General features: G+C 43.3%; 2 protein-coding genes across 4 annotated transcripts in view; one reads left to right on the top strand and one right to left on the bottom strand.

The window, feature by feature from the left end:
• Positions 1 to 26021, bottom strand: part of tg (thyroglobulin) — a 364697-nt gene that overhangs the window by 114247 nt on the left and 224429 nt on the right. The gene's annotated exons all lie outside the window — the stretch shown is intronic.
• Positions 6703 to 26021, top strand: part of LOC145346810 (src-like-adapter) — a 55535-nt gene continuing 36216 nt past the window's right edge. Inside the window, exon 1 of one of the 3 annotated variants that reach the window (XM_080194563.1) lies at positions 6703 to 6730. The gene's annotated coding sequence lies outside the window, so the exon portion shown is untranslated. Of the gene's footprint in view, positions 6731 to 13500; positions 13578 to 24413; positions 24588 to 26021 lie in introns of those variants that run through there. The other 2 variants (XM_080194562.1, XM_080194561.1) reach the window with 2 other exon arrangements.

Here is a 26021-nt window from a genome sequence, read left to right as displayed (position 1 = left end):
GGAGGCAGTCCAGAGGAGGTTTACTAGATTGATACTTAGAATGAGCAGGTTGTCTTATGAGAAAAGGCTGGACAGGCTGGGCTTGTTTCCACTGGAATTTAGAAGAGTGAGGGGTGACTCGATTGAAGTATGCAAGAACCTGAACGGTCTTGACAAAGTGGATATGGGAAGGATGTTCCCTCTTGTGGAAGAGTCCAGAAGTAGGGGATGCCATTTTAAAATTTGTGGTCGCCCTTACAGGACAGAGATGAGGAGAATTTTGTTTCTTACAGAGGGTTGTGTGACTTTGGAACTCTCTGCCTCGGAAGACAGTGGAGGTGGGGTCATTGAATATTTTGATGAGGAAGATAGATTTTGTGAGGCGAAAGAATTAAAGGTTATCAAGGGTAAGATAGGAATGTGCAACTCAAAACACAAACAAATCAACCACGATCTTATTGAATAGCTGAGCAGCCTTGAGGGGCAGAATGACCTACTTCTGTGCCTATTATGTATGTTTATATGTTTGTATTGTGCCCTTTCTCGTGGACTGGGTTTATACCAGATTTGCATAAATTATCTGGCCACAAAATGTTCTATTTTAGATGATATCACCATAAAATACAACCATTCTCTCAATTGTTTAAGACTTGGACTTGACTCTTCAAACCTTCAATATTTTTCCAATCAATTAGATAATGACTGATCTATAGCACAACTCCATCTACCTGCCTTCTGCTGCTATGTCTTGACCCCTCTACAAAACAAAGATTTCGCTACCTCAATTCATCCAACAATTTGGGGAACAATAGTTCCAACATCTTTGGGTAATTTCAATCCTAAATTGTCATGCTCCAATTTTGAAATCATGCCCCCTTATTCTGAATTTCTCCCACCAAAGCAATGCCACTGGTTATTCACGCATTTATGCAACGTCTGATGTACAGGAAACATGTTATCTGTCAACCTACAGCATCACACTTGAGATATTACATCTGCAAATGTAAATGTCATGTTTGTCTTAACTGGCTCAAATTCTCTATCTATAACAAGCATGTAAGGAATAAAACATCAACAATACTGAAATTGTGATTGAAAGCTACATTACAAATGCCCCATAGATGTTGACTTCTAAGCCGACTTTTGAAGTTTTCAAAAAACATTTGAGTTGACTTTTATGTATCCGGTGTGGTTGTCGTATTCAAATGTGAAAATAAGTAACATTCATATAAAATTAGTTTGGCACGATTTATCCAATAAATTAATCGCACAAAACTACCTTTAACTATTTGGAGGTCTTCTGGTGCAATGGGTAATGCTCCTGCCTCTGAGGGTTCAAGTGCTCTGTGTTCAAGTGCCACCCCAAAAACTGACCAAAACAGACATGATCACAATACAACTAAACAGGTTGAGCATCAACCTGCAAACCCTTCCAACGTGCAAGCAGCAAGAGTGGGAGAGATTCCTGCTCAGCCATTTAATGGAATGACATTTGGAGGCTCTGCCATCACTATCCACAGCTCCAGACTACAGCTTATGTGTAAAAGTACATGTTTCCCCAACAGCTCAGATTCCCACCACCATCTTTTGCCACAATGATGCATTTTAAAACCAGCCAAATTTATTGGTATCCGATGTAAAGACTTCATTGAATTCATTCTTTGGCTATGGCTTCATGTAAGGATCCCGTCCTGGATCAGATTTGGCATTATCAGTTTCAGAACCATCCATAGCTCTGATATTCATCATTATGAAGTGCTTCGAAAGGTTAGTTATGGCATGAATCAATTCCAGCTTCCCGGACTAATTGGATCTCTATAGTTCACCTATCGCCATAACAGTTCCACAGCAGATACCATCTCCCTGGCCCTGCACTCAACCCTGGAACACCTAAATAACAAATACACCTATGTCAGTTTCCTATTTCTTGACTACAGCTCAGTCTTCAACACCATTATTCCTACGAAACTCATCTCCAAACTCCATGGCCTGGGCCTCGGCTCCTCCCTCTGCGACTGGATCCTGAACTTCCTAACCCACAGACCACAATCAGTAAGGATAGGCACCAAAACCTCCTCCACCTCAACAACGGTGCCCCACAAGCAGGGGATGTTCTCAGGCCCCTACTATACTCCTTATACATCTATGACCGTGTGGTTGAATTCCCCTCCAATTCGATTTTTAAGTTTGCTGGCAATACCACTGTAGTGGGTCAGATCGCAAACAATGGCGGGGTAGAGTACAGGAATGAGACAGAGAACCTGATGAACTGGTGCAGTGAAAATAATCTCTCCTTCAATGCCAACAAAATGAAAGAGATTGTCAATGATTTTAGGAAGTGTAAAGAAGAACATACCCTATCTACATCAATGGGGATGAAGTAGAAAGGGTCGAAAACTTCACATTTTTAGGTGCTCAGATCACCAACCTATCCTTGCCCTCCCGCGCCGACACTGCAGTTAAGAAAGCCAACCTACTTTCTCAGAAGACTAAGGAAATTTGGCATCTCAGCTATGACTTTCACCAACCTTTACAGATGCACCATAGAAAGCACTCTTTCTGGTTGTATCACAGCTTGGTATGGCTCCTGCTGTTCCAGCAAGAAACTACAATAGGTCATGAATGTAGCACAATCCATCACGCAAATCAACCTCCCATCCCATCCATTGAATCTGTTTACGCTTCTCGCTGCCTCGGCAATGCAGCCAGCATAATTAAGGACCCCATGCACACCAGATATTCTCTTCTCCACCTTCTTTTATTGGAAAAAAGATACAAATGTCTGAAGTCACATACCAACCGACTCAAGAACAGCTTCTTCCCTGCTGCCATCAGACTTTGAAATGGACCCACCTTGCGTTAAGTTGATTTTTCTCAACACCCTAGCTCTAACCCTAACAATAAAATCTGCACCATCTTGTTTCCTTCTCTATGAATGGTATGCCCTGTCTGTATAGTGCGCAAGAATCAATACTTTTCACTCAATGCTAATTCATGTGACAATAATAAATCAAATCTTCTTCTTGTCCATTTAAGTAGGATATGCCACATTCTTGGAACAATCTGATGATAGTCTGTGTACTACAAACATCCCATGATTTGATGACAAAATAGTAGTGTACTTATTTCCCCTCTTTGTGAAGATTCCTTCCATATCAACCATCCACCAATTCTAAGTGAAAATAGACTTTGAAAGATTTCTTCTTGCTCAAACCCAAAGGTTGAATTACAAGATGCAAGATCCCCAGTATAGCTGTAATGTGGGTGTTATTCCTTCAAAGTTGCCTCTTGATCTCATTGGTTATATGGAATCTGAACACATGCCACAAGTGTCCCTAAAGTTGCATTCTTTATATAGGTCACTGGGACACCTATTCCACTCGTATGAGTCTATGATTTTACTCCATCCTCATTGATCTAACTATTGTTGTAGATATGCGCAAAACTCCAGGAGGGAACTTGATTTTCAACATATCTGATTTGATTTAATTTATTATTATCACATGTATTAGTATGCAATGAAAAGTTTGTTTCTTACATGCTATACAGACAAAGCATACAGTTCATAGAGAAGGAAAGGAGAGGGTGCAGAATGTAGTGGTACAGTCATAGCTAGGGTGTAGAGAAAGATCAACTTAGTGTGAGGAAAGTCCATTCAAAAGTCAGATGGCAGCAGAGAAATCTTTGAAGACTACCATGGGCTTTAAGTTTACTCTGTTAGCCCTGCAGGCTAGTACCACCATGAATCATCTTCTTACATCCTGTTATTTTCAGTGGCACTGTTTCTGAACCTTTTCATTTCACACTTCGGTTTCTGGGCCACTGACGTTCATTGGTGTTTCATCCATGTTGCTGAGGTGACAGTAATAGGTACTTGTGTTTGTGTCAGTATCTGAAAATGAATCGCTAGAAACTGGTCACGTTGACATTGAGGTATTTTGGTAGTCTTTGAGCAACATTGATCTTCTGCCACAGTACTAGCTATTTTCTTTATCTGAAGCAGGTCCACCAACTAGCTGCTGTTCTGAAATCTTTACTGGCCTCGGGGTTTGATTCAGCTCACTTAAATGTCTATGCATGAATTGCATTTCTGAAGACGATGAAACCATTCTGTTGACTTGGGGTTACCCATTCCAATACACTCTTCTCAAGATCAGGTCAGTGACTGGTCTCTGTTCTTGAGACACATTTGATTTTGGGCATCATCTTCAAGGTGGAGCCCTTCTGCATCTGTTCATGAACCAGTTTTTCAGTAACACTGCAGTTCCTCATTGTGGCACAGTTTTTTGACACATTGGCAAATTTTACAACTTTTGTCTTGAAACCAGCTTCATACTTTGTTGCTGGAAGACTCATTTCTCTTCATTGTTTGCCATGCAGGGTCAGCTCTGTGTGGGCATGTCTTCACCTCCCTTACATCTTTGTAATGCAATCAGTGCCCCATACTCAATCCTTTGCATCCAGGACTAGAGGACACAGCCTCAAGATAAGGTGGGGGGTGGGGGGGGGGGGAGGGGGGGTGCAGATTAGATCAGAGTTGAGGAGGAACTTCTTCACTCAAAGGGTGGTGAATGTCTGGAATTCTCTGCCCGTTGAAGAGGTGGAGGCTACCTCGCTGAATATATTTAAGTCACGGGTAGATAGGTTTCTGATAGACAAGGGAATTAAGGGTTATGGGGAGAGAGCGGGAAAGTGGAACTGATCCACTTCAGATCAGCCATGATCTTATTGAATGGCGGGGCAGTTCAAAGGGCTAGATGGCCTACTCCTACTCCTATTTCTTTTGTCCTTATGTTCTTATTGATAAAGCAGCAAAACAAGGATTTGTGCAGCCAAAAATTGAGACTGACTACAAATACAATTAAAGCATGTAGTGGCTGAAAAGGGGTTTGGCTTATATGCCAACAATATTTATAACCACTGGGCAGAATTCTCCACAAAAACTTTTGAGTATTGTCACAGTGAGAATAATGGCATGATTTGCATTGGTCTCGCAGGCCAGCATTTCACTGTAAATCTCTCACACTCAGTCACTTTTTTGGAGAACTGGAAGATACTCACCAGTATTGGAGGGATTGAGGGATGGGCCTGAACACACAGGTGGGCCCAGTTTCAGATCGCTTGGTCACCTTTTTGCAAGGGCGCCTCAATCTCACAGTGCCCTGGAAGACGCCCCTCCCTTACCCTACGGACATCAAGAGATCCATTCCTCCCTGACACTGATCACCAGCATCGGGATCCTCCTGTTGCGTCCCCCAGCCTGAACTCAAACATGATCCCCCACCTTGCATTACGCCCCCATCACAGACCCCCTGCATGATCCCCTCATTGTAGCCCATCCTCTTGGCACAGCTCCTGACATACTGATAGTAGTCATGATGTAGAGATGCTGGTGTTGGACTGGGGTAAACACAGTAAGAAGTCTCATAGCATCAGGTTAAAGTCCAACCAATTTATTTGATAGTAAACTCGCAAGCTTTCAGGGTTTGCCCCTTTGTCAGGTGAATGGAGAATTCTAGCCTCAGACAGAGCATATAACAGCACACACAGTTCACAAAATACTGTATTCTGTAAACTGTATATTCAGTATTCTGTAAACTGTGTATTTAGTATTCTGTAAACTGTGTATTTAGTATTCTGTAAACTGTGTATTCAGTATTCTGTAAACTGTGTATTTAGTATTCTGTAAACTGTGTATTCAGTATTCTGTAAACTGTGTATTTAGTATTCTGTAAACTGTGTATTCAGTATTCTGTAAACTGTGTATTTAGTATTCTGTAAACTGTATATTCAGTATTCTGTAAACTGTGTATTTAGTATTCTGTAAACTGTGTATTTAGTATTCTGTAAACTGTGTATTCAGTATTCTGTAAACTGTGTATTCAGTATTCTGTAAACTGTGTGTGCTGTTACATGCTCTGTCTGACGCCAGAACTCTCCATTCACCTGACGAAGGGGCAAACCTCGAAAGCTTGTGAGTTTACTATCAAATGAATTGGTTGGACTTTAACCTGGTGTTGTGAGACTTGATACTCTTAGTACCCAACAGTCATGGTTGGGTGCCTGGTGGCCATTGCTGGGGTACCAGTTGGGACCTGTCAGGTGGGCAATACCTGATGGGCACTGCCTGGTCATACCCCCGATTTCCTGGGGGGACCATCGCACCAAGTCTCTGCCTGTGGAGACCAGTAGCGATTTACACTGTTATCGTGCCTGAATTCTGTGCTGTGGGATTTGAATGGGCTCTGCATATTTAAATACCGCTTTAAATATGCTAAGCGGATTCTGGTTCGCACCATTAGGTGGGGGCTGGGGGACTCGCAAACTGTTTGCCACCAGGTGCAAAACAGATTTTTAGACTCGCACGCATGATCCATGACAGGCAGGGCGAGGTCGGAGAGTCACCCCCACAATTTTTGCAGCTGGAAAACTTGGGTTGTCTGATAGCCTGGTCAATGTTACACTGAGACCTACAGGTAGTAACCAGAGGCATGAAAACTCTGAATCAAAGCTGGCAGTGAGCAAAAGGCAACTAATGAAACAGCAGCAAGAAGAACAGGAACTGATGAAAGTCTTGGCAGTGACTTCAAAAGACAGCTATAAAAATAAAAGCACTGAAATTCGACTCTGTCTGTATTTCAGTCGTAGGCAATTCATGTGTTCAAGTCCCAAAGTGGGGCTTCAATCTACAACGTTCAAATGAATCAAGCTGTGTTCGCACCTTACAAGGAGAGAAAGAAAACATTCAAAGGTCAAGCTATTTATGAATTCTAATTTTTTTTGTGTTGCATTCTCCCTTTCCTTTAATCTCATTCAAATTTGCTTGCAAAATGATGTTTGATTTATAAGTAGACTTTAATACCTAATAAATATCTATTGTAACTTACATTGCTACTAATTGAATAATATGTTATATTTTAAAGGCATGAATGTTTCTTTTTACAGTGCGTTTTCCCCTTTCCTTAAAGTACAGTCTCAGTAAGGCCAACCTAACAGAACCCTGTCTCCAAGTCAGAAAGTTGCAGTTTCCCTCTATGTTCTGGAGTTGAATATATAAATTATGTAACCGCTTTTGGCCGAGATCAAGCGTAGTATTGACATGCTGTACTTGATTGAAGCCATAAGGTTACATTGTGGCTTCATTTGAAGCAATTTTTAAAAGTGGCATCTCGGCCTTTTGGCTAAGATGCAAATGAGATCAAGTCTTGGAGGAGGTGCAGTGCCTGCTCCAATCATCTGGGGTCACGTAGATCAAGCCCAAGACGGGAGGTGAGACCCCTGTCTTGTCAGCTTGGATCAGGAATGTCCCACTTGCCGAGACTTTGAATTGGACTTTGATAGGATTGAATTGGATATATAAGCAAAAAATGTTTCTAAATTATGTAACCGCTACTGCAGCTGAAGGAAGTGCAACGTTGTTACAGATATCGGTTTCAATTTTCCCCAAGTGTCTTAATGGCGAGAAAACCAGGGCAATCCTGGCCTGGACAAGGCCACAATCTTCCCACAGTTGTTTTTTGGGAGAGTGGTGCAGTGCATGCCAATTCTGGGAGGGGCAGGGCCCAACCACACCAGTGAGCCCGGCTGCAAAACAATCAGGTGCCGTTTTGAAAGGGCATTGCAATCTCACAGTGCACTGGGAGACCCCCTCCCTCTTCCCACAGACATCGGGACACCCCCGCCTCATCGGCAGCATGTTCCCCCATCCCTTCCCCAACACGGATCGTCGACAGCGGGGCCCTCCCGATGGGTCCCCCTTCATGACACATTCCCCCCTACGTGACCCCCAGACTTGGCCCCACTCACCCCCTTCTTGGACTCCACCTGCTTTGGCTCCCCGTCAGGGCCGTCACTCAGGCCCCCACCCCCAGAGGCTCCACCCCATTGGCACTGCCCCGACACACTGGCAGTGCTCAACTGGTGCCAGGTGGGCACCGCCCAGCCATGTCCCTAGGGGTTTCAATGGCCAAGCACCCTCTCACCTCCCCCCACCACCGCCACCCCCCCACCTCCAACCCCCAGTATGGATATCATGCCTAATCTCCACTGGTGGAGATCAGTAGTAATTCTTGCCAGACTCATCCTGTGCCTGAGGGCCAGATGATCCCAGGAGCTGGGAAAATCCAGCATCGAATGGACTAAGCATACTTAAATGCTATTTTAAATATGCTACAAGGCTCACATCTTTTCTGGGCAAGATCCAGTTTGTAGCTGTGGACATTAATGTCCAAACCTGCAACCTCTACCACCTAGAAGGACAAGGGCAGCAGATGCATAGGAACACCGTCACCTGCAAGTTCCCCAGCGAGCTATACATCATTCTGACTTGGAACTCCCTCCCAAACAGCACGGTGGGTGTTCCTACAACACCAAGGTTGCAGCAGTTCAAGAAAGCAGCTCACCACCACCTTAAGGGCAATTAAGGATGGGTAATAAATGTACGCCCAGCAACAACACTCGCTTTCCATGAAAAAAAAAGTACTCCAATATTTCTGTTATGAAGGGAAGGTGGGAAAGGAGAGGGAGGTCCCTGACGACACTGACACACTTCCATAGATACCTCCTAAACTAACTTCTGTTTTGTGAGCTAAACAACTAAACGCAGTGCAGAAAGTATTTTTATCATTACACAGCAATAGAAACGGTCGCAAATCAAATATTATGGAAAAAGAACAGGAATTCCTTATACTATGTTGTCAAGTGAACAGAACTGAGAAACATATAGACCACTTGATGACACCACTCTGTATAACTCAAATGAAGATCTATCTGTGCATTTAGTGCCAGCAGCCATTCTATTATGATAGGCACAACTGCAGCACAAACCTGCCCTCACCTGATATCCCCACATGGCTATTTTGCGATAATCAGTGGTGGATATATTGGCTAACTCATGCTTACCACAACAATCTCCCCCATCCCTGCCCCACCCCAACCCTAACATCAATAAACATGGCATTAATTGCCATGACCGAAGGTAATTCAGCTGAGGTTAGTTAACGCAGCTGGTGGATTTCAAGTAATAAATTCAACTCAAGTTAAAAAAATCTGGACTTAAACTAATTGTGACCACAAATTATCATGTATTGTTGGAGAAACACATCTACTTCACAAATGTCCTTTAGGGAAGGAAATCTGCCAGCTTTACCTGGTCTGGACTACATCTGACTCCAGATCCACAGCAAAGCAGTTGGCTCTTAAATGCGGCTTGAAGTGGAATACCAAGCCAGTCAATTCAAGAGCAATTAGAAATGGGCACAAGTGTGGCCCTTCCCAGTGATACCCACGTCCCAGCGATGCCCACATCCCAGCAAAGGATAAATAAAAAGGTGCACCGATCAGGAATTGCACCTTACACCCTCTGATACCTATGGTTCAATGTTTTACTGCCCCATTCATTAACAATTGAACATTAGTGATTGACAAAATAATGAAGGGAAACCTGCACAGAGGGTAACTCTTCAGTTTTCGATGTAGGGTTTAAGATTGCACTCAAGAACAACATTGGAGCAAAGATTTTAGGTGGTATTTTCTGGCCGTGTTTGCCTCAAGACCAGAAAATTCTGCCCGAAGTCAATGAACCTTTGCATAGTCCAACCTCCGCCTGCTACGATTCCCGTTGTGGGTGGAACAGGAAAATTTGTGTAAGAGCGCAGGTACATAGGGTTATACAATTCAATCCCTTGAGTCTTCTTTGTCATTCAATTAGATAATGTTTGGGCTGTCTCAATTCCATCTACCCGCTTTGCTACACCAGCCTTTGATGCCCTTGCTTATCAAAAACCTACTCAATTTGGAAATTTTCAACTCGCCAGTCTTTTGGAGGATGACTTCCATTTGGGTGGCACAGTGACACAGTGGTTAAGCCTGTTGCCTCACAGCACCAGGGACCCGAGTTCAATTCCCAGCTTTGGTGATTACTTGTGTAGAGTTTGTACGTTTTCCACGTGTCTGCGTGGGCTTCCTCCGAGTACTCTGGTTTCTGCCCACACTCCAAAGATGTGCAGGTTAGGGTTAGATTGACTGGTGATGCTAAATCGCCTCTTAGTGTTAGGGGGATTAGCTAGGGTAAATGTGTGAAGTTACAGGAATAGGGCCTGGGTGGGATGGTGACTGGCGCAGTGATTCTGCACTGTAGGATTCTATTCACTACTTTTGTGTAAATGGGCATAACCCACTGTGCACTCGTGTTAAAATTCACCTCTCCAGTAATGTCAGCAAAGTGTAATTGGATTGGGAGACTGAGGCAACACTCCTTTCACCACACAAAAAATTTGATGCTATTACGTGCTTCAAGATTGTCTCTGGCTCACAAGTTTGGAAATTTTAGACAGATTCTCACAGGAAGACTGGTATAAGCAGTAGCCATGAAGACAACTGTGTTCAAAACAAACAGGAACAAGTGTAGATTACTCCACTTCCCTTTTAAATGAACATTGCTCCATTTTCTTTGCTCATGCTTATAGTTCAGGGCACCTTTTATCTAATATGTCACATGATGTCTATAAATGCAATGACACACCAGACCACAAGAAACTAGAAACTGGCATAAACATACCATAATTCAGAACGGCAGAATTAAAAGTGGAGGTGTTACTTACGACAATTTATGTTATAACATGACTCACAGTCCTCATCAGTGATGAGTGACAAATATATTACATTAACTGGCAGAAAAAGAACACCTGGGCCAATTGTCCATGCCTTACAAAAATTTACAGTACCATCAACAGAAACATCTGTTTCCTCCCCCACACTAAGAGGCAATAAGGAAAAAAAAACACTGGAAATTCAACTGCAATCCCCTCAGGAATCAAACCCTTCCCATAAGAGTATATGGACCGAGAGATTTTTCCAAGGAAGAGTGGTCTGGGTCTTCTGAGGTTGCTCAAGACGTCCTTCGGAAAGAGGAAGGAGAAACTAACGGAGGTTCTGATCCCTGAATGCTACTGTAGTGGTCTCTATCTTCAGGGACAGGATTAGGCTTGGCTTACAGCCAATACTTATTGATCACTCTAATAGGTAACAACTTGGCCGAAACTGTGACATCTCCCAGATAGGCTTGACAACCATGTTTAAATGTATTCCAGGCAGTTTCATGCAGGTGATTAATTTTGGTAGGACAAACTTGAATGCGGATTACAGGGTCAATGGCAGGGTTCTGAGGAATGTGGAGGAACAGAGAGATCTTGGGGTTCATATTCACAGATCTCTGAAGGTTGCCACTCAAGTGGATAGAGCCGTGAAAAAGGCTTATAGTGTGTTAGCGTTTATTAATGGGGGTTTGAGTTTAAGAGCCATGGGGTTATGCTGCAGCTATACTGGACCTTAGTGAGACCACATTTGGAATATTGTGTGCAGTTCTGGTCACCTGGCTATAAGAAGGATGTGGAAGAATTGGAGAGAATGCAGAGGAGATTTACCAGGATGTCTTATGAGGAAAGGTTGAGGGAGCTGAGGTTTTTCTCCTTAGAGTGAAGGAGGATGAGAGGTGACTTAGAGGTTTATAAGATGATGAGGGGGATAGGTAGAGTGGATGTGCAGAGACTATTTCTTCAGGTGGATGTAGCTGTTACTAGGGGCTGTAACTATAAGGTTTATGGTGGGAGATATAGGTGGGATGTGCGACGTAGATTCTTTACGCAGAGAGTGGTTGAGATATGGAAAGCACTGCCTGTTGTGATAATGGAGTTGAACACTTTAGGAACTTTCAAGCAGTTATTGGATAGGCACATGGAGCACACCAAAATGATAGGGGATAGCTTGATCTTGGGTTTGGACATAGCTCGGCACAACAGCGAGGGCCGAAGGGCCTGTACTGTGCTGTCCTGTTCTTTGTTCTATGTTATATATTCTACATGACTTTCCCCCACCCACCAATCATTAGTTGGCCAACACATCCATCCTTGAGACTGCTTTCCTCCAGCATTTGGAGAGCAAAAAGACACTGACTCCATTTGGATGATGCTTGACTTTTAGCCAAAGAACCTTTCCCCCTCTCTCACCTCCCCCCCGCCCCTTTTCAATATTTTTTATCTGATAGAGAGAAATATTCAAAGCAAATGACATAAAACAAGTAATGCTCGCATGAATTTTCTCCAGGGCTTCACACAGCAGTATCCTGGAGATTGATCTTCAATTCCTGGTGACTCCAGGCCAATCCAGGAAATTGGCAACTCTACTCAGCACTTATACAACTGCCCTCCAGCAAAAACTCAGTACCTTGTTTTCATTACTGATTCATTAGTACTTTTTGAAGTATAATCACTGTTTTGCAGGAATATGCTACATCTAATATGTACACAGATCCCATTAAAAAAAATAACAATAAGGGCCTCTTCCTGTGCTGTATTTTTCTTTGTTCTTTCAAATGGATGAATATGATGGGATTTAGGGATATACAGTCCCCGGAAGGGTAGGGGGTTTTAGTTCAGTCAAGCGGCATGGTCAGTGCAGGCTTGGTGGGCTGAAGGGCCTGTTCCTGTGCTGAAATTTTCTTTGTTCTTTCAAATAGACAAGTTCAGCTGCTTTTTGGAGGCATTAACTTGAGGGATGAATATTTACTAGGACATTGGGAGAATAACCATGCACTTCTTTGAATAGCTCTCACAAGAATATTTATGTTCCCTGAAGCAGACAGGGAGGACCTTAGTTTGCTATCTCACGCAGCACTCCCTCACTAACATGCTAATGCTTCAATCAGAGGTTATGTTCTGATATTTCGGAATGGGGTTTGAACCCACAAGGCTGGATTTTCCGGCTACGCTTGCCCCAAGACCGGGAAATCTATTCCATGGTCAACGGACGTTTTGCCTCGTCTGCCCCCACCTGCTCTGATAATTTTGTAGTGGGCGGGATGAGAAAATTCCACCCCTAACCCTCCGATTCAGAGGTAAATGTGCAACCACCAAGTCCAGCCTGATCATTTTAAGGAGAGTGCGGTGCAAATCTTGCAGCATCATCCTTGGATTTAAAATAACTTGTTCTCGTGAACTGCCGTGACTGGAAATGCCCACATTTATTATCTACCCTTAGTTGCCCTTGAGAAGGTCTTACTGAGCTTCATGTTTCTTGCTTGTGGTTCAAGTTGAAGGTCCACCAGCATCTTCTCAAAGGCAACTAAGTATGGGCACCTAAACATTGGCATTGCCAGGAAGCCACATATACCAAGAATCAATTGAAAAATATCCCAGCGAGAAAGGAGAGATGGGAAAAGCTGAAGAAAAAATAAATAAAGAATGTTGCGTATATTGGTTGGATTTAACTCCCTGTGACTGTATTTCTGCTGTGTGGATTGCTGCTTCATGCTGCTTTGCACATTGTGCTTCTCTTTTTTCAGTCAAAACCACTAAAATGAACAATTCAGAAACCATTTAATCTGGTGCAACTGTGTAGATATAACATTACCACACAAAATGTGGGATGGGCTTAAATTAACCACACTTAATAACAAGTGTTGCATCGGTGGTCCAATCATCTTATTTCCCCATCCTAGACACTGCTGTCAAGACAAGGTGCAAGCTTCCCCCCAGACGGGTAGGTTGAGTCGTCTTGGTGCACAGCCTTGACTGCGACTGAGAGGCGAGAAAACTCGAGAGGTGAGTCAGCCTATTCAGGCCATTCTCACACATTCTGCACTGGCCAATGTGGAGTGGCTGTAATGAATATCAAGAATACTGGTTACCTGTCAGCTCGTGTAAAGCTATTCTGCTGGTATGAATTACATTTAAAAAGAATGTTGGAAGAAACTTTGCTATCAGAGACAGATAAATGTATAGAGTACTCTACCAATTAAGGGAAGAAAAGCAGATGGGAGCATCTGAAGTATAATTTATTTTATATTTTTGTTCATTCAGTCGTGGGATATGGCCATTGCTGGCTAGTCATGATGTAGATGTGCAGGCGTTGGACTGGGGTAAACACAGTAAAAAGTCTGACAACACCAGGTTTTAGTCCAACCGATTTATTTGATAGTAAATGCACAAGCTTTCGAGGAAGAGGGAAACCTCGAAAGCTTGTGTGTTTACTATCAAATAAATCGGTTGGACTAAAACCTGGTGTTGTCAGACTTTTTACATTGCTGGCTAGGCCAGCATTTATTGCTTATCCCTAGTTGGTCTTGAGAAGGTGGTGGTGAGCTGAAATGTTGCAGTCCAGGTGCTGTGGGTTGTCCTACAATGCTGTTAGGGAGGGAATTCCAGGATTTTGACCCACCGACTGTACGTTAAGGGGGAGAGATTTTTCTTGCGATGAATTGTATCATTCTCATTCCTGACCTCCCTCGTGAGTGGTGTACATCATGCCCACATCTTGGTAACGCTGATTTTCTTGTGTCCTTCTTGATTTATATACATATTTGTAAAGTACCCTGAATTGTTTTACATGTTAAAAGAACTGTAAATTGTAAATTGTTGTTGTATGAAGGTTACATTATTACATTTAGAAAAGATATTGGGGGAAAATCTCTTATAATTCAGAGGAAATGCATGTTTGAAATCTACAAACGGAGGAACAAATTCAGAGTGAATCCCAAATTCTGATGGCTGAATGAGTAAATGCACCGTCTGGGATGATATAGACTAGTCATTCCCAATCTTTTCAGTCGCACGGCACACTTCAATGAAACAAGCAAAAGGCATACTCTCAGTTTTTCAGCCAAATCAATTACTGGTCAACATCACATTTGCTTACACTTACTATGATTACGATCTTACAAGAGAGGTTTGCACCATATAACTGAAACTCAATGGATCAGAGCAAAATGCAAAGTTGAGTAAATATCAATTTACCAGATTATTGGGAAACCCGGAGCTTTCGCATGTGCAGAGTCTTTTGATTCAGGGAGGAAATCTTGCTCCATTAGCAAGTTCTCCACCCCGCTGTTTGTTTATGTATGTGAACTCACAGAGGTATGCTGCCAGATACAGCAAGAATACAGCAATAGCATGGTAAGAGCTTATTGGATATTCACGTGCCACAGTCAGCCAAAACACATCCTAAGACATCTCTCCAGGCTTCAGTTTCATTGTGCGACCTAACCATAGCACTGCATATTCCTCTTTCTCTTTTAATGTCAGCTTTGGTGATTAAGTTGACAAAAGTGAACAAAATGGATCACGTACTCAGTCATAGTCTTTCACATCTATAGAAGGGAAGTAGCACTCTAGTTTCTCTTTTGAGATGTTGGGATACAAAACTGTGCACCTTGAGACTGAGTCTGCCACTGAGGGGGTTGGTGGAACATTTCAAGTGAAACACCTACCACTGTCTCCAACTCAGTTATGATCTGGAACCTTGAAGTTTATTTGTGATGGTTAGGTTCATCTCGTTCTTTCCCGACAGCATGTTCAGATGGCTGAAGATAAGCAAGCTCAGCCAACCAGTAATCGTCAGATAGTAGCTCTTTATAAGGAAGTTCATACATTATTGAAAACTCCATCAATTCTCTCTGGAATCTGTGATCATGGGAGATAACCTCTCCCCAGGATCACTATCACACCTTGGTATGTAACAGTAAACAGTGATGGTCGGCCCTTATTGCTGTGCACAACATAGTGAAACAGAAAGAAATCCCACAAAACCAGCTTAAAGTCCAACAAATTTATTGTAGCAAATGCCCCAAGCTTTCGGAACAGGCTGTCCCTTTGTCAAATGGCTGGGAGTTCTGCTTGACATTAAGGGATGACAGTAGATAGGCAATGGCAAACATTTAAGGAATGCCTGAGGGAACTGCAGCAACTGTTTATTCTGGTCTGGCACAAATGTAAAATGGGTAAGAGAACCAATCTATGGCTTACAAAGGAAATTAGAGACAGTATCTGATCCAAGGAAGAAGAATACAGATTGGCCAAGAAAAAATAATAGGTCTGAGGATTGGGATTACTTTAGAATTCAGCAAAGACAAAGGGATTGATTAAGAAGGGGAAAATGTAGCATCAAAATAAGCTTGCAGGGAAAATAAGGACTGACACTCAGAGTTTCTATAGATACGTGAAGATAAAGAGGTTGGTGAAGACAAATGTAGGTTGCCTACAGAAACAGAAGAATGTATAATTGGGGACAAAGAAATGGCTGAGCAACTGAGTACATACTTTGGTTCTGTCTTCACAAAAGAGGAATTTTGTAAGTCTCTATGACATCTCCCCTCATTCATCTGATCTCCAGCGAAAATTATCCTAATCCAGTCAATTTTTCATACATCAGCCCCGCCATCCCCAGAATCAGCCTGGTAAACCTTCGCTGCAATCCCTTGAGAGCAAGAACATCCTTCCTCAGAAAAGGAGACCAAAACTGCACACAATATTCTAGGTGTGGCCTCACCAAGGCCCTGCATAATACCAGATACCAGAAATGTTGGACAATGCAAGATTTAGTGAGAGGGAAGAACTGAGAGAGAGCAGCATTAGTAGAGAAATGGTGCTGGGAAAATTGATCGGATTGAAGGTGAATAAATCCCCAGGGCCTGATAATCTACATCCCAGAGTACTTAAGGAAGTGGCTCTAGAAATAGTGAATGCATTGGTGGTCATCTTCCAGGATTCTCTAGATTCTGGAACTGTCCCTGCAGATCGGAGGGTGTCTACTATCACTCCAATATTCAAAAAGGGAGGCAGAGAGAAAACAGGGGATTATAGAACAGTCAGCCTAACATCAATAGTGGGAAAGTCCATTATCAAGGACTTTATATCGGAGCATTTGGAAAACAGTCACAGGATCAGACAGAGTCAGTATGGATTTATGAAGGGGAAATCATGCTTGGCAAACCTGTTGGAATTCTTTGAAGATATAACTAGTCGAGTTGACAAGGGGGAACCAGGAAATGTGGTATATTTGGACTTTAGAAAGCGTTTGACAGAGTCAAAGAGATTATCATGCAAGATTAAAGTGCATGGGATTGGGGGAAGTATACTGAGCTGGATAGAAAACCAGTTGGCAGCGAGGAAACAAAGATTGGGAATTAATGGGTCCTTTTGAAATTGGCAGGCAGTAAGTAGTGGGGTGCCGCAGGGATCAGTGCTGGGACCCCATCTATTCACAAAACATATTAATGATTTGGATGAGGGAACAAAACAAATCTCAAGATTTGCAGATGATATCAAGTTGGATAGGAGGGTCAGCTGTAACGAGGATGCAGAGATCCTTCAGCATGATCTGGACAGGTTGAGTGAGTGGGCAAATCAATGGCAGATGCAGCACAATTTGGATAAATGTGAGGTTATTCACTTTGGAAGCAGAAACAAGAAGGCGACCCGAATGCCTGTAAATTTGGAGAAGGAAGTGTCCAGCAGAACCTTGTGCACTACTCGCTGAAGGTAAGCATGCAGGTACAGCAGGCGATAAAGAAGGCAAATGGTATATTGGTCTTCATTGCAAGAGGTTTTGAGTACAGGAGCAGGGATGTGTTGTTACAATTATATAGGGCCTTGGTGAGGCCACACCTAGAGTATTGTTTTGGTCTCCTTTTCTGAGAAAGGATGTTCTTGCTCTGGAGGGAATGCAGCGAAGGTTTACCAGGCTGATTCTGGGGTTGGCGGGGCTGATGTATGAAAGATTGACTAGATTAGGATTATTTTCACTGTAGTTCAGATGAATGAGGGGGGGTATCATAGACACTTATAGAATTCTAACAGGACTAGACAGGGTAGATGCAGGGAGGATGTTCCCAATGGTGGGGGAGTCCAGAACCAGGGGTCACAGTCAGAGGATTCAGGGTCGACCATTTAGGACAGAGATCGGGAGACATTTCTTCACTCAAAGAGTGGTGAGCCTGTGGAATTCATTACCACAGGAAGTAGTTGAATGTATTAATTCATGTTATATATTCTTGAAAATATTCATAGTTATAGCACTTGGGGTGAATGGGATCAAAGGTTGTGGGAAGAAAGCAGGATTAAGCTACTGAGTTGGATGATCAGCCATGATTGTAATGAAATGGGGGGAGCAGACTCGAAGAGCCAATGGCCTCCTCCTGCTCCTATCTTCTATATCCTTATGTTTCTATACAAGAGTGAAAAATAGGTTTGCGGATCAAGATATAGAATCAATTTGGTTGGAGATAAGAAAGAGCAAATGGAAATAGATAGCTGGCAGGAGTGCTTTGAGTGCCTCTGGCAGTAACTGCACTGTATAACTCAATAAATAATGGAAACTTGTAAGAAAGGCACAGTAGCAATCATGGGAGATTTTAATTTTCACAAAGATTGGACAAAATAAATTGGCAAAGGTAGTCTGGAGATGAGTTCAGAGGGTGTGTTCGTCAAATTTTCACACATTCTGGAGGCAACTAGGGAAAAGGCTACTTTAGTCTCGATAATGTGTAATAAGGCAAGATGAAACAAGAGTTTTAAACTTAACTAAAAGCAATGAAGCCAACCCTAGGAAAGAGCATCTGACTATCGACTCTGTCCAGGCCACTCATAATCTTGTAAACCTCTATCAGGTCATCCCTCAACCTCTGTCATTCCAGTGAGAACAAACCGAGTTTATCCAACCTCTCCTCATAGCTAATACCCTCCAGACCAGGCAATACCCTGGTAAAGCTCTTCTGTACCCTCTCCAAAGCATTCGTATAATTCTACAGTGTGGCAACCAGAATTGTACATAATATTCCAAATGAGGCCTAACTAAGATTCTGTGCAGCTGCAGCATGACGTGCCAATTTTTACATTCAGTGCCCTGACCGATGAAAGCAAGCATGCTGTAAGCCTTCTTGACTACCTTATCCACCTTCAGTGGCACTTTCAGTTATCGGTGGACATGTACACCCAAATCTCTCTGCCTATCAATATTCCTAAGGGTTCTACCAGTTACTGTATAATTCCTTCATGCATTAGATTTTCCAAAATGCATTACCTCACATTTGTTCAGATTAAACTCCATCCGCCATTTCTCCGCACAAGTCTTCAACTGATTAATATCTTGCTGTCATCCTCTGACAATCCTCTTCATTATCCGCAACTCCACCAATTCTTGTGTCATCTTCGAATGTACTAATTAGACCATCTACATTTTCCTCCAGATCATTAATACATATACAAACAAAGGTCCCAGACTGATCCCTGTGAAACACTGCTAGTCACAGCCTTCCATTCAGAAAAGTACCCCTCTACTGCTACCCTCAGTCTTCTATGGCTAAACTAGTTCTGTCTCCATCTTGCCAGCTCTCCTGTGACTTCACCCACATGACTTCACCTTTTGAACCAATCTACCATGAGGTACCTTGTCAAAGGATTTACTGGAGTCCATGTAAACAACATCCACTGCCTTTCCCTCATCTATTATCTTCATCACTTCCTCAAAAAACTTGATCAAGTTAGTGAGACACCCCCTTCACAAAACCATGCTGTTTATCACCAATAAGTCCATTTGTTTACAAATGTGAGTAAATCCTGTCCATAAGAATCTTTTCCAATAATTTCCCCATCACTTATGTTAGGCTCACTGGCTTATAATTTCCTGGATTATCCCTGCTGCCCTCCTTAAACAATGAAACAGTAAAAACTATTATCGCAGATTTTTTGATAATACAAATATAGGTATGAAAGCAATTGGTGAAGCTTATACAAGGAAGGATTTACAAAACTGGTCATCACCCTGTTTTGCTATGTTGTGAACCCACCTTTAGAGGACATCAAGCACAGAGTGGGACTTGAACTCAGGGTTAGGGACATTATCACTGCACCGCAAGGCCTTTCCCCATCACGGTCCCCAAATCAGTGAAATTGTCTCTAAAATGTCACTCAAAGTCATGACTTGTTTTCTTAAAAGCATTATTAGCACACTAGAATCAGGGGTATATTTTCGGGGTGGGGTGGGGGTGATTTGACAAAGAGAGAAATAAAAGAATCGAGTCAAGATGGGACAAAGTTGGCTCAACTGGTCAGAAACAGGCTGGAATAACGAGTGGAATTTTCCCAATAAATGACTGTTGTTACGCTGAGATAATTGGAGTGATTCATGCTGATATGTTTGGCGCAGACAGAGCGCTATTGTCTTGCACTTGGTCAGTTTTTGGGAGAGTGCTGAGTTGCGTGCCGGTTCTGGGAGGGGAGGGGCCTAAACATGCCACTGAGCCTGGCTGCAAAGGGATCGGTGACATTTTGAAAGGGTGCCTCAATCTCTCAGTGCACTGGGAGACCCCAACCCTCCCCCAACAGACATCAGGATATCCCCTCTCTCCCATTGATGGTACAATCCTCCCTCCGCCCCAACTCGAATCGCTGGCATCAGGGCGTTGGGGATTCTGAGGGCTCTGAGACCCCGCCACCCCCTCCCCCGCACCCCCCCAGCCATGCCTGGACTTTGCTAGTGGAGGTCAATGGTGACCCAGAATTGCTCGAAGTTCAGAAGATCCCGGGAGCTGGGAGAATCCCGTGTTGAATAGGCCAGGTATATTTAAATACTACTTTAAATATGCTAATCATCCTCGCATCCTTTCTGGGCAAGATCCCGTTTGCACAAGTAGCAAGGCGACTGGGCAATTGCAAACAGTTTGGTGCCAAGCACAGGGCCGTTTTTAGGCCCGTCATGCACTTTTCCAGGATTGGCACAGTCTGCACCAGGCACAACAAGGCCAGAAAAATCACCCGTAATGAGTCCAAACAAGGGTGATCTTATTTGTGGGTGTTAGGAAGCAGATAGAAGATCTGTGCAGGATAGGGTAACCATGAGGTTAAAAGCTGCAGAGAGAGGGAAATCTCCAGAGAAGATGGGGTCGGTGACAGCATCGGAAGCAATAACAATGTTCGGTGATGGGGTCAGGGTCCAGGAGGAAGAGAGTTGGTGTTTGACCTCTGCTAGATAGAGGTCAGTCCACCAGGCAAAAAACACCCTTCTGAAGCATTTTCACATTGTTAATATTTTGCAGTTAATTTAGATTGGGATGGAGCACCATAGCATAATCCATTTATAAGATGGTATGGAGTCCTTTGATTAATAAGACTTGAGAACTCAGTCATAAACCAATCGCATTAATACGGCATTCTGGTTGGGACCAGCTAATTTAGCACATGTTAGGAGAGGAGGAGAGATAGAACATTGGGACTAGATGGTTTGTACAAGTCAGGCAAATGCATTTATCCACCCGAACTTGCTGGCTTAACAAAATATTTCTCTATCTGCTCTTTGTGCCACCACAAGTGGCCTTGTGTTATATCTAATTTTCACTCTTATAGAATCCCAACAGTGCAGAAGGGGGCCATTCAGCTATCAAGCCAGTACTGACAACAATCCCACCTAGGCCCTATCCCCATAACCCCACATTTTTACCCTACTAATCCCCCTGACATTAAGGGTGAATTTAGCATGGCCAACCTATCTAATCTGGAGTGTAGGAGGAAACCACAGCACCCAGAGGGGACCCACGCAGACACGAGGGGAAAGTGTAAACTCTACACAGACGGTGACCCGAAGCTGGAACTGAACTCAGGTCCCTGGCACTATGAGGAAGCAATGCTAACCACTATGCCATCATGCCGCCCCATAAAAGTCATCATAAAAGTTTCTAATGTGGCTTCTCAATTTTGTTGGTGAACCGTTTGTGCATGTCCAAAGTTTAGACAGCACAGATGTGATGTGGTTTTGACTCCAATTACACCATGTGGCACCATTCTATCCCTAGCATTTAAGTATTAGATCAGAGGGGATGATGCCAGCAAATAGCAACATCAACTCTGCATGTATTCATTAGAAGAAACCAGGGGTGACAGAAAGGGACAGGCAAGACTCTTCTTAAAAACATGGTAAACTTTCCCTTCTGAAAAATAACACGCACAGCTGCTGTGGTTTGATCTTCAATGCATATTTAAACTATGTTTTTACCCAAATTATTGACTATTTAGTCTGGATGTGATTGTAGTCAAAGAGTGAAGCGGTGGAGCTTCAAACGTGGTAGCTAGCTGCTTTAGACTGGTTGACACAGACATATTCAACATCAAAGTCACACAAATAGATGAAATAAAAAACAGAAAATGCTGGAAAATACCAGCAGGCCCAGCAGCGCCTGTGGAAGGAGAAACAGGGCCACGCTCGTCCCAGGATTGGAAAATCCCACCCGAGGTCAACGCACATTTGCATGGTCATATCCTGCCCACTATGATTCCTGTGGTGGGCAGGATGGGAAAATTCCACCCTTCGAGTCCAAAATGACTCTTTGAGAATTAACTTTGAGGAGGTGGTCAATCTTGGGACTGAATTAATAGTAATTAGAATCATAGAATCAGTGCAGAAGGAGGTTATTCAGCCCATTGAGTCTGCACCGACCACAATCTCACCCAGGGCTTATTCCCGTAATCCCACATATTTACCCTGTTAATCCCCCCGACACTAGGGTCAATTTAGTATGGCCGATCAACCTATTCTGCGTATCTTTGGACTGTGGGAGGAGACCAGAGCACCCGCAGGAAACCCGTGCAGACACAGGGAGAATGTACAAACTTCACACAGACAGAGTGACCCAAAGCTGGAATTGAACCCATGCCCCTGGTGCTGTGAGGCAGCAGTACTAACCACTGTGCCACCCTGCCACCCATTGAATCAATGAATGGCTATTCAAGTGCTTCAACCTGTCCTTGTCGCTATTTCATTCATAACAGAGGGAGGTCCATGCCAGGTGGACAGCCAGCAGTTTTTAATGGGCAATCTGGTGTCAGACAAAAATTGGAGGTGGGGGGTGGGGGGGGGAAGGGGTCCTCCAGTGTCTATTGGATCTCCCTGCCCATAACTTTACAGGCCACACCACCTCCTCCCCCTCCTTTAGTCCTCTCCTCTTGGCCTCGCAAACTCATTCTCCCCACCTCCCTCAACCACCCCTTCTTCATAGGAACATAAGAGCTGAAGTTGGCAGTTCAAGCCTTCAAGCTTGCTCCGCCATTAAATCAAAACATGGGTGATCTCTTCCTGGTCTCAAATCCACCTCCCCACCTGTTCCCCATATCTCTTAAACCCTTTTTTTAAAAATCAGAAATATATCTATCTCCTTCTTGAAACCAGTTAATGATGACTCCACTGCATGCGGGCCTGTCATCTAGGCCCCGCTGATATGCAGGATGTATCTGAATTCTAGCCTCCATTATCTCTCCCTCTTCAGGGACTGTCTGTAATCCCAGCAGGTGGACACCTCTCCAGTCTGAAGTTTGGAGAGAAGATCACTGCTGGGGTGATCGATCTGCAGTTCACCTGATTGGTTATCAGTTCTCTAAGGAAGGCCTTGCTCGCCAGATGAGGTGGAAGTCTCACATTGGCCAATTGATACTTTGCGGATAGTTAAATGGCACTGCAGCAGGTCGCCAAGTTTCCTTCGGCTACCAATGAAACCCATGACCTCTCTCATCTGGCAGGACAAGAGCAGAAAATGCATGGTAAAACCATCACAGTCACATTCTCCTCCGAGTCACACACCATTCTGATATGGACCAACATCGTTCTTCCTTCACTGTTGTCAGTTCAAAGTCCTGAAACATTCTAACAGCACAGTTGATGTACCTGCACCAGGTGCCTTCCTGAGCCATTGCACTTCATATTCTGTAGACATTGTAGAATTAGGGATGGGCAATAAATGTTGGCCTTACCGGTAACATCCACATCCCAAGAATGAATATTAAACAGAAAAGGTCTCACCATTAGTGTAGTGTGGAGTGCTTAACAATGTTTTTGCATATTACAACACAAAGTATATTCTCTCTAACTTGGAAACTGAGATAGCAATGTACATACAGTGGCCCTGAAATAATAAAATTTAATAAATAATCCAATATGGGGAGGCGATGGTCTAGTGGTATTACTGTTAGACTATTAATCTAGAAATTCAGTTAATGTTCCAGTGGCCCAGGTTCGAATCCCGCCATGGCAGATGGCGAAATTTGAATGCAATGAAAAAATATCTGGACCAACTGGTGACAATGAAACCATTGCTGATTGTTGGAAAAATCCATTTGGTTTACTAATGTCCTTTAGGGAAGGAAATCTGTTGTCTAGCCTACATTGACTCTAGAGCCACAGCAATGTGGCTGACTCTTAACCGCTCTCTGAAGGCACTTAGTTTTAAGAGCAACTAGGGATGGGCAATAAATGCTGGCCAGCCAGCGATGAATGAATAAAAAAATAAAACAAAATTTCTTCATTTCTGTCACGCACATCCAGACGCATAAAGACAAAGCTACCCAGAAGCACTGATACACGGAATATGTACAAGTATACACAGACGTTGAGAAATACTGACATGCACGCAGGCACTGAAGTTGCAAGCTCACACGTATATTTTTAGTGGGGTAACCAAACTTAAACAGACCTCAAACCGAAAAAAAATTTAAGGAAAAGCAGCAACCGCACCGAGTGTTTCTGCCATCTGTGACAGGAAGCACGCGGAAAACAAAATAACCACCAATCATTCTGACATCACAACTTCGAAAAAAAACAAGCGCTGTTGATCAGCAGCTCGCACTGGCTGTTGCCGCAAATTCCGCTCAGCACAGAGAGCTCTCAAGAACAACAAGGATCCCGTCTGCCACTCGGCTTTGGGAGATTTAGCTTGAGCTGCAGCCACGATGAGTGCCACTCGAAAAGGTTCCAATTCACCTGCTACGTTATAAGGAAGACGCATTGTCCAAAAGGTAGATATTTCTTTCCTTTTGGCCAAAGGAGATTTAAAGGAGTGAAATTGCTAACAGGAAGCTTTATTTTTATTGTCAGATATTTATTAACAAACGGAGATGCGCTTTGCAGCCTTCAAACTTTTTCTTTTGATCTCTTTCCAAATCACTCCATGGCTGTCCTATTTCTGTCACTTCCTCCAGACCTCAAATGTCTCTGTGCTCCTTCAATTCTAGCCTCTTGGGCATCACTGATTTTAGTCATTCCGCAGTTGGAAGCTGTGCTTTGAGTAGCTTTGGCCCTGAATTCCAAAATTCCTTCTTTAAAATTTCTCCGCCCGACCTTTCTATCCTACTTTAAGATGCTCCTCAAAATTTCTCTCTGATCTATTTTAGTCACCTGCCTTGAGATCTCCTGCGGTTCAGCGCCTGAAATGTGTTTATAGATAAGCCTTTCATTCGACGCCTTAAAGATGCTAGATGAATGCACGTCATTGTTGCTGATTCTCTCTCCTCACATAGTCGTGGTCCTGACTCCTGTTGGGATCCAGTGCTGTTGGTATTACCTACGGGTTTTATCTTGCTCAGCTGAACATTATCGTGTATGAGCTCAGATGAGCATTTGTAAGCTGTCAGCCATTTACGCCGTACAAATATATATCGCTATTTTTGTTTGGCTACCTTTTGGAGTTGTAGGGAAATGATTACAGAACATTTGCAGGAGGAGATAACATTCGGTGAAGAGGATAGCAAGGTGTGGATTCAATTGTTTTACATTGTCCCATTTTTGTTGATGTTGAAACCTCCTAATTATGATGGTTTACTGGCTGGCAGGTGCTGGTTTTATAACAGAACGTAGCAATTATGATTTTTATATTTAAAAACCAAGTCTTTTTAATGCGAGGAAGATAAACAAGTGCATTTTACATGGGTTGAAATTACACAGTAGTATGAGGAACTAATGTGGCGGTGGTGGATTTTCTGTTTGAACCGCTATTAGTGAAAGGAAAGTTTTAGAGGGATATAGGTGAAATGCAGGCAAATGGGATTAGTTCAGTTTAGGAAACCTGCTGGTATGGACAAGTTGGACCAAAGGGTCTGTTTCCATGCTGTATGTCACTATGACTCGATAAGCCACTCAACAACTTATAGTAACATAGAATCCCTACTGTGCAGCAGGAGGTCATTTGGCCCATTGGGCCTGCACTAACAACAATCCCACCCAGGCCCTATCCCCGCAATCCCATGTATTTACCTTGCTAATCCCCCTGACACTAATGGACAATTTAGCATGGTCAATCAACCTAATCCGCACATCTTTTGACTGTGGGATGAAACCTGGGCACCCGGAGGAAATCCACGCAGACACAGGGAGAACGTGCAAACACCACACAGACAGTGACCCAAAGCCAGAATTGAACCAGGTCCCTGGCGCTGTGAGGCAGCGGTGCTAAT

This window comes from Carcharhinus amblyrhynchos, chromosome 8 (assembly GCF_965287045.1).
Source record: "Carcharhinus amblyrhynchos chromosome 8, sCarAmb.v2.hapA, whole genome shotgun sequence".
Lineage (NCBI taxonomy): Eukaryota > Metazoa > Chordata > Chondrichthyes > Carcharhiniformes > Carcharhinidae > Carcharhinus > Carcharhinus amblyrhynchos.
Note: the sequence above shows the minus strand (reverse complement) of the source record. Positions and strands in the feature narration are given on the sequence as shown.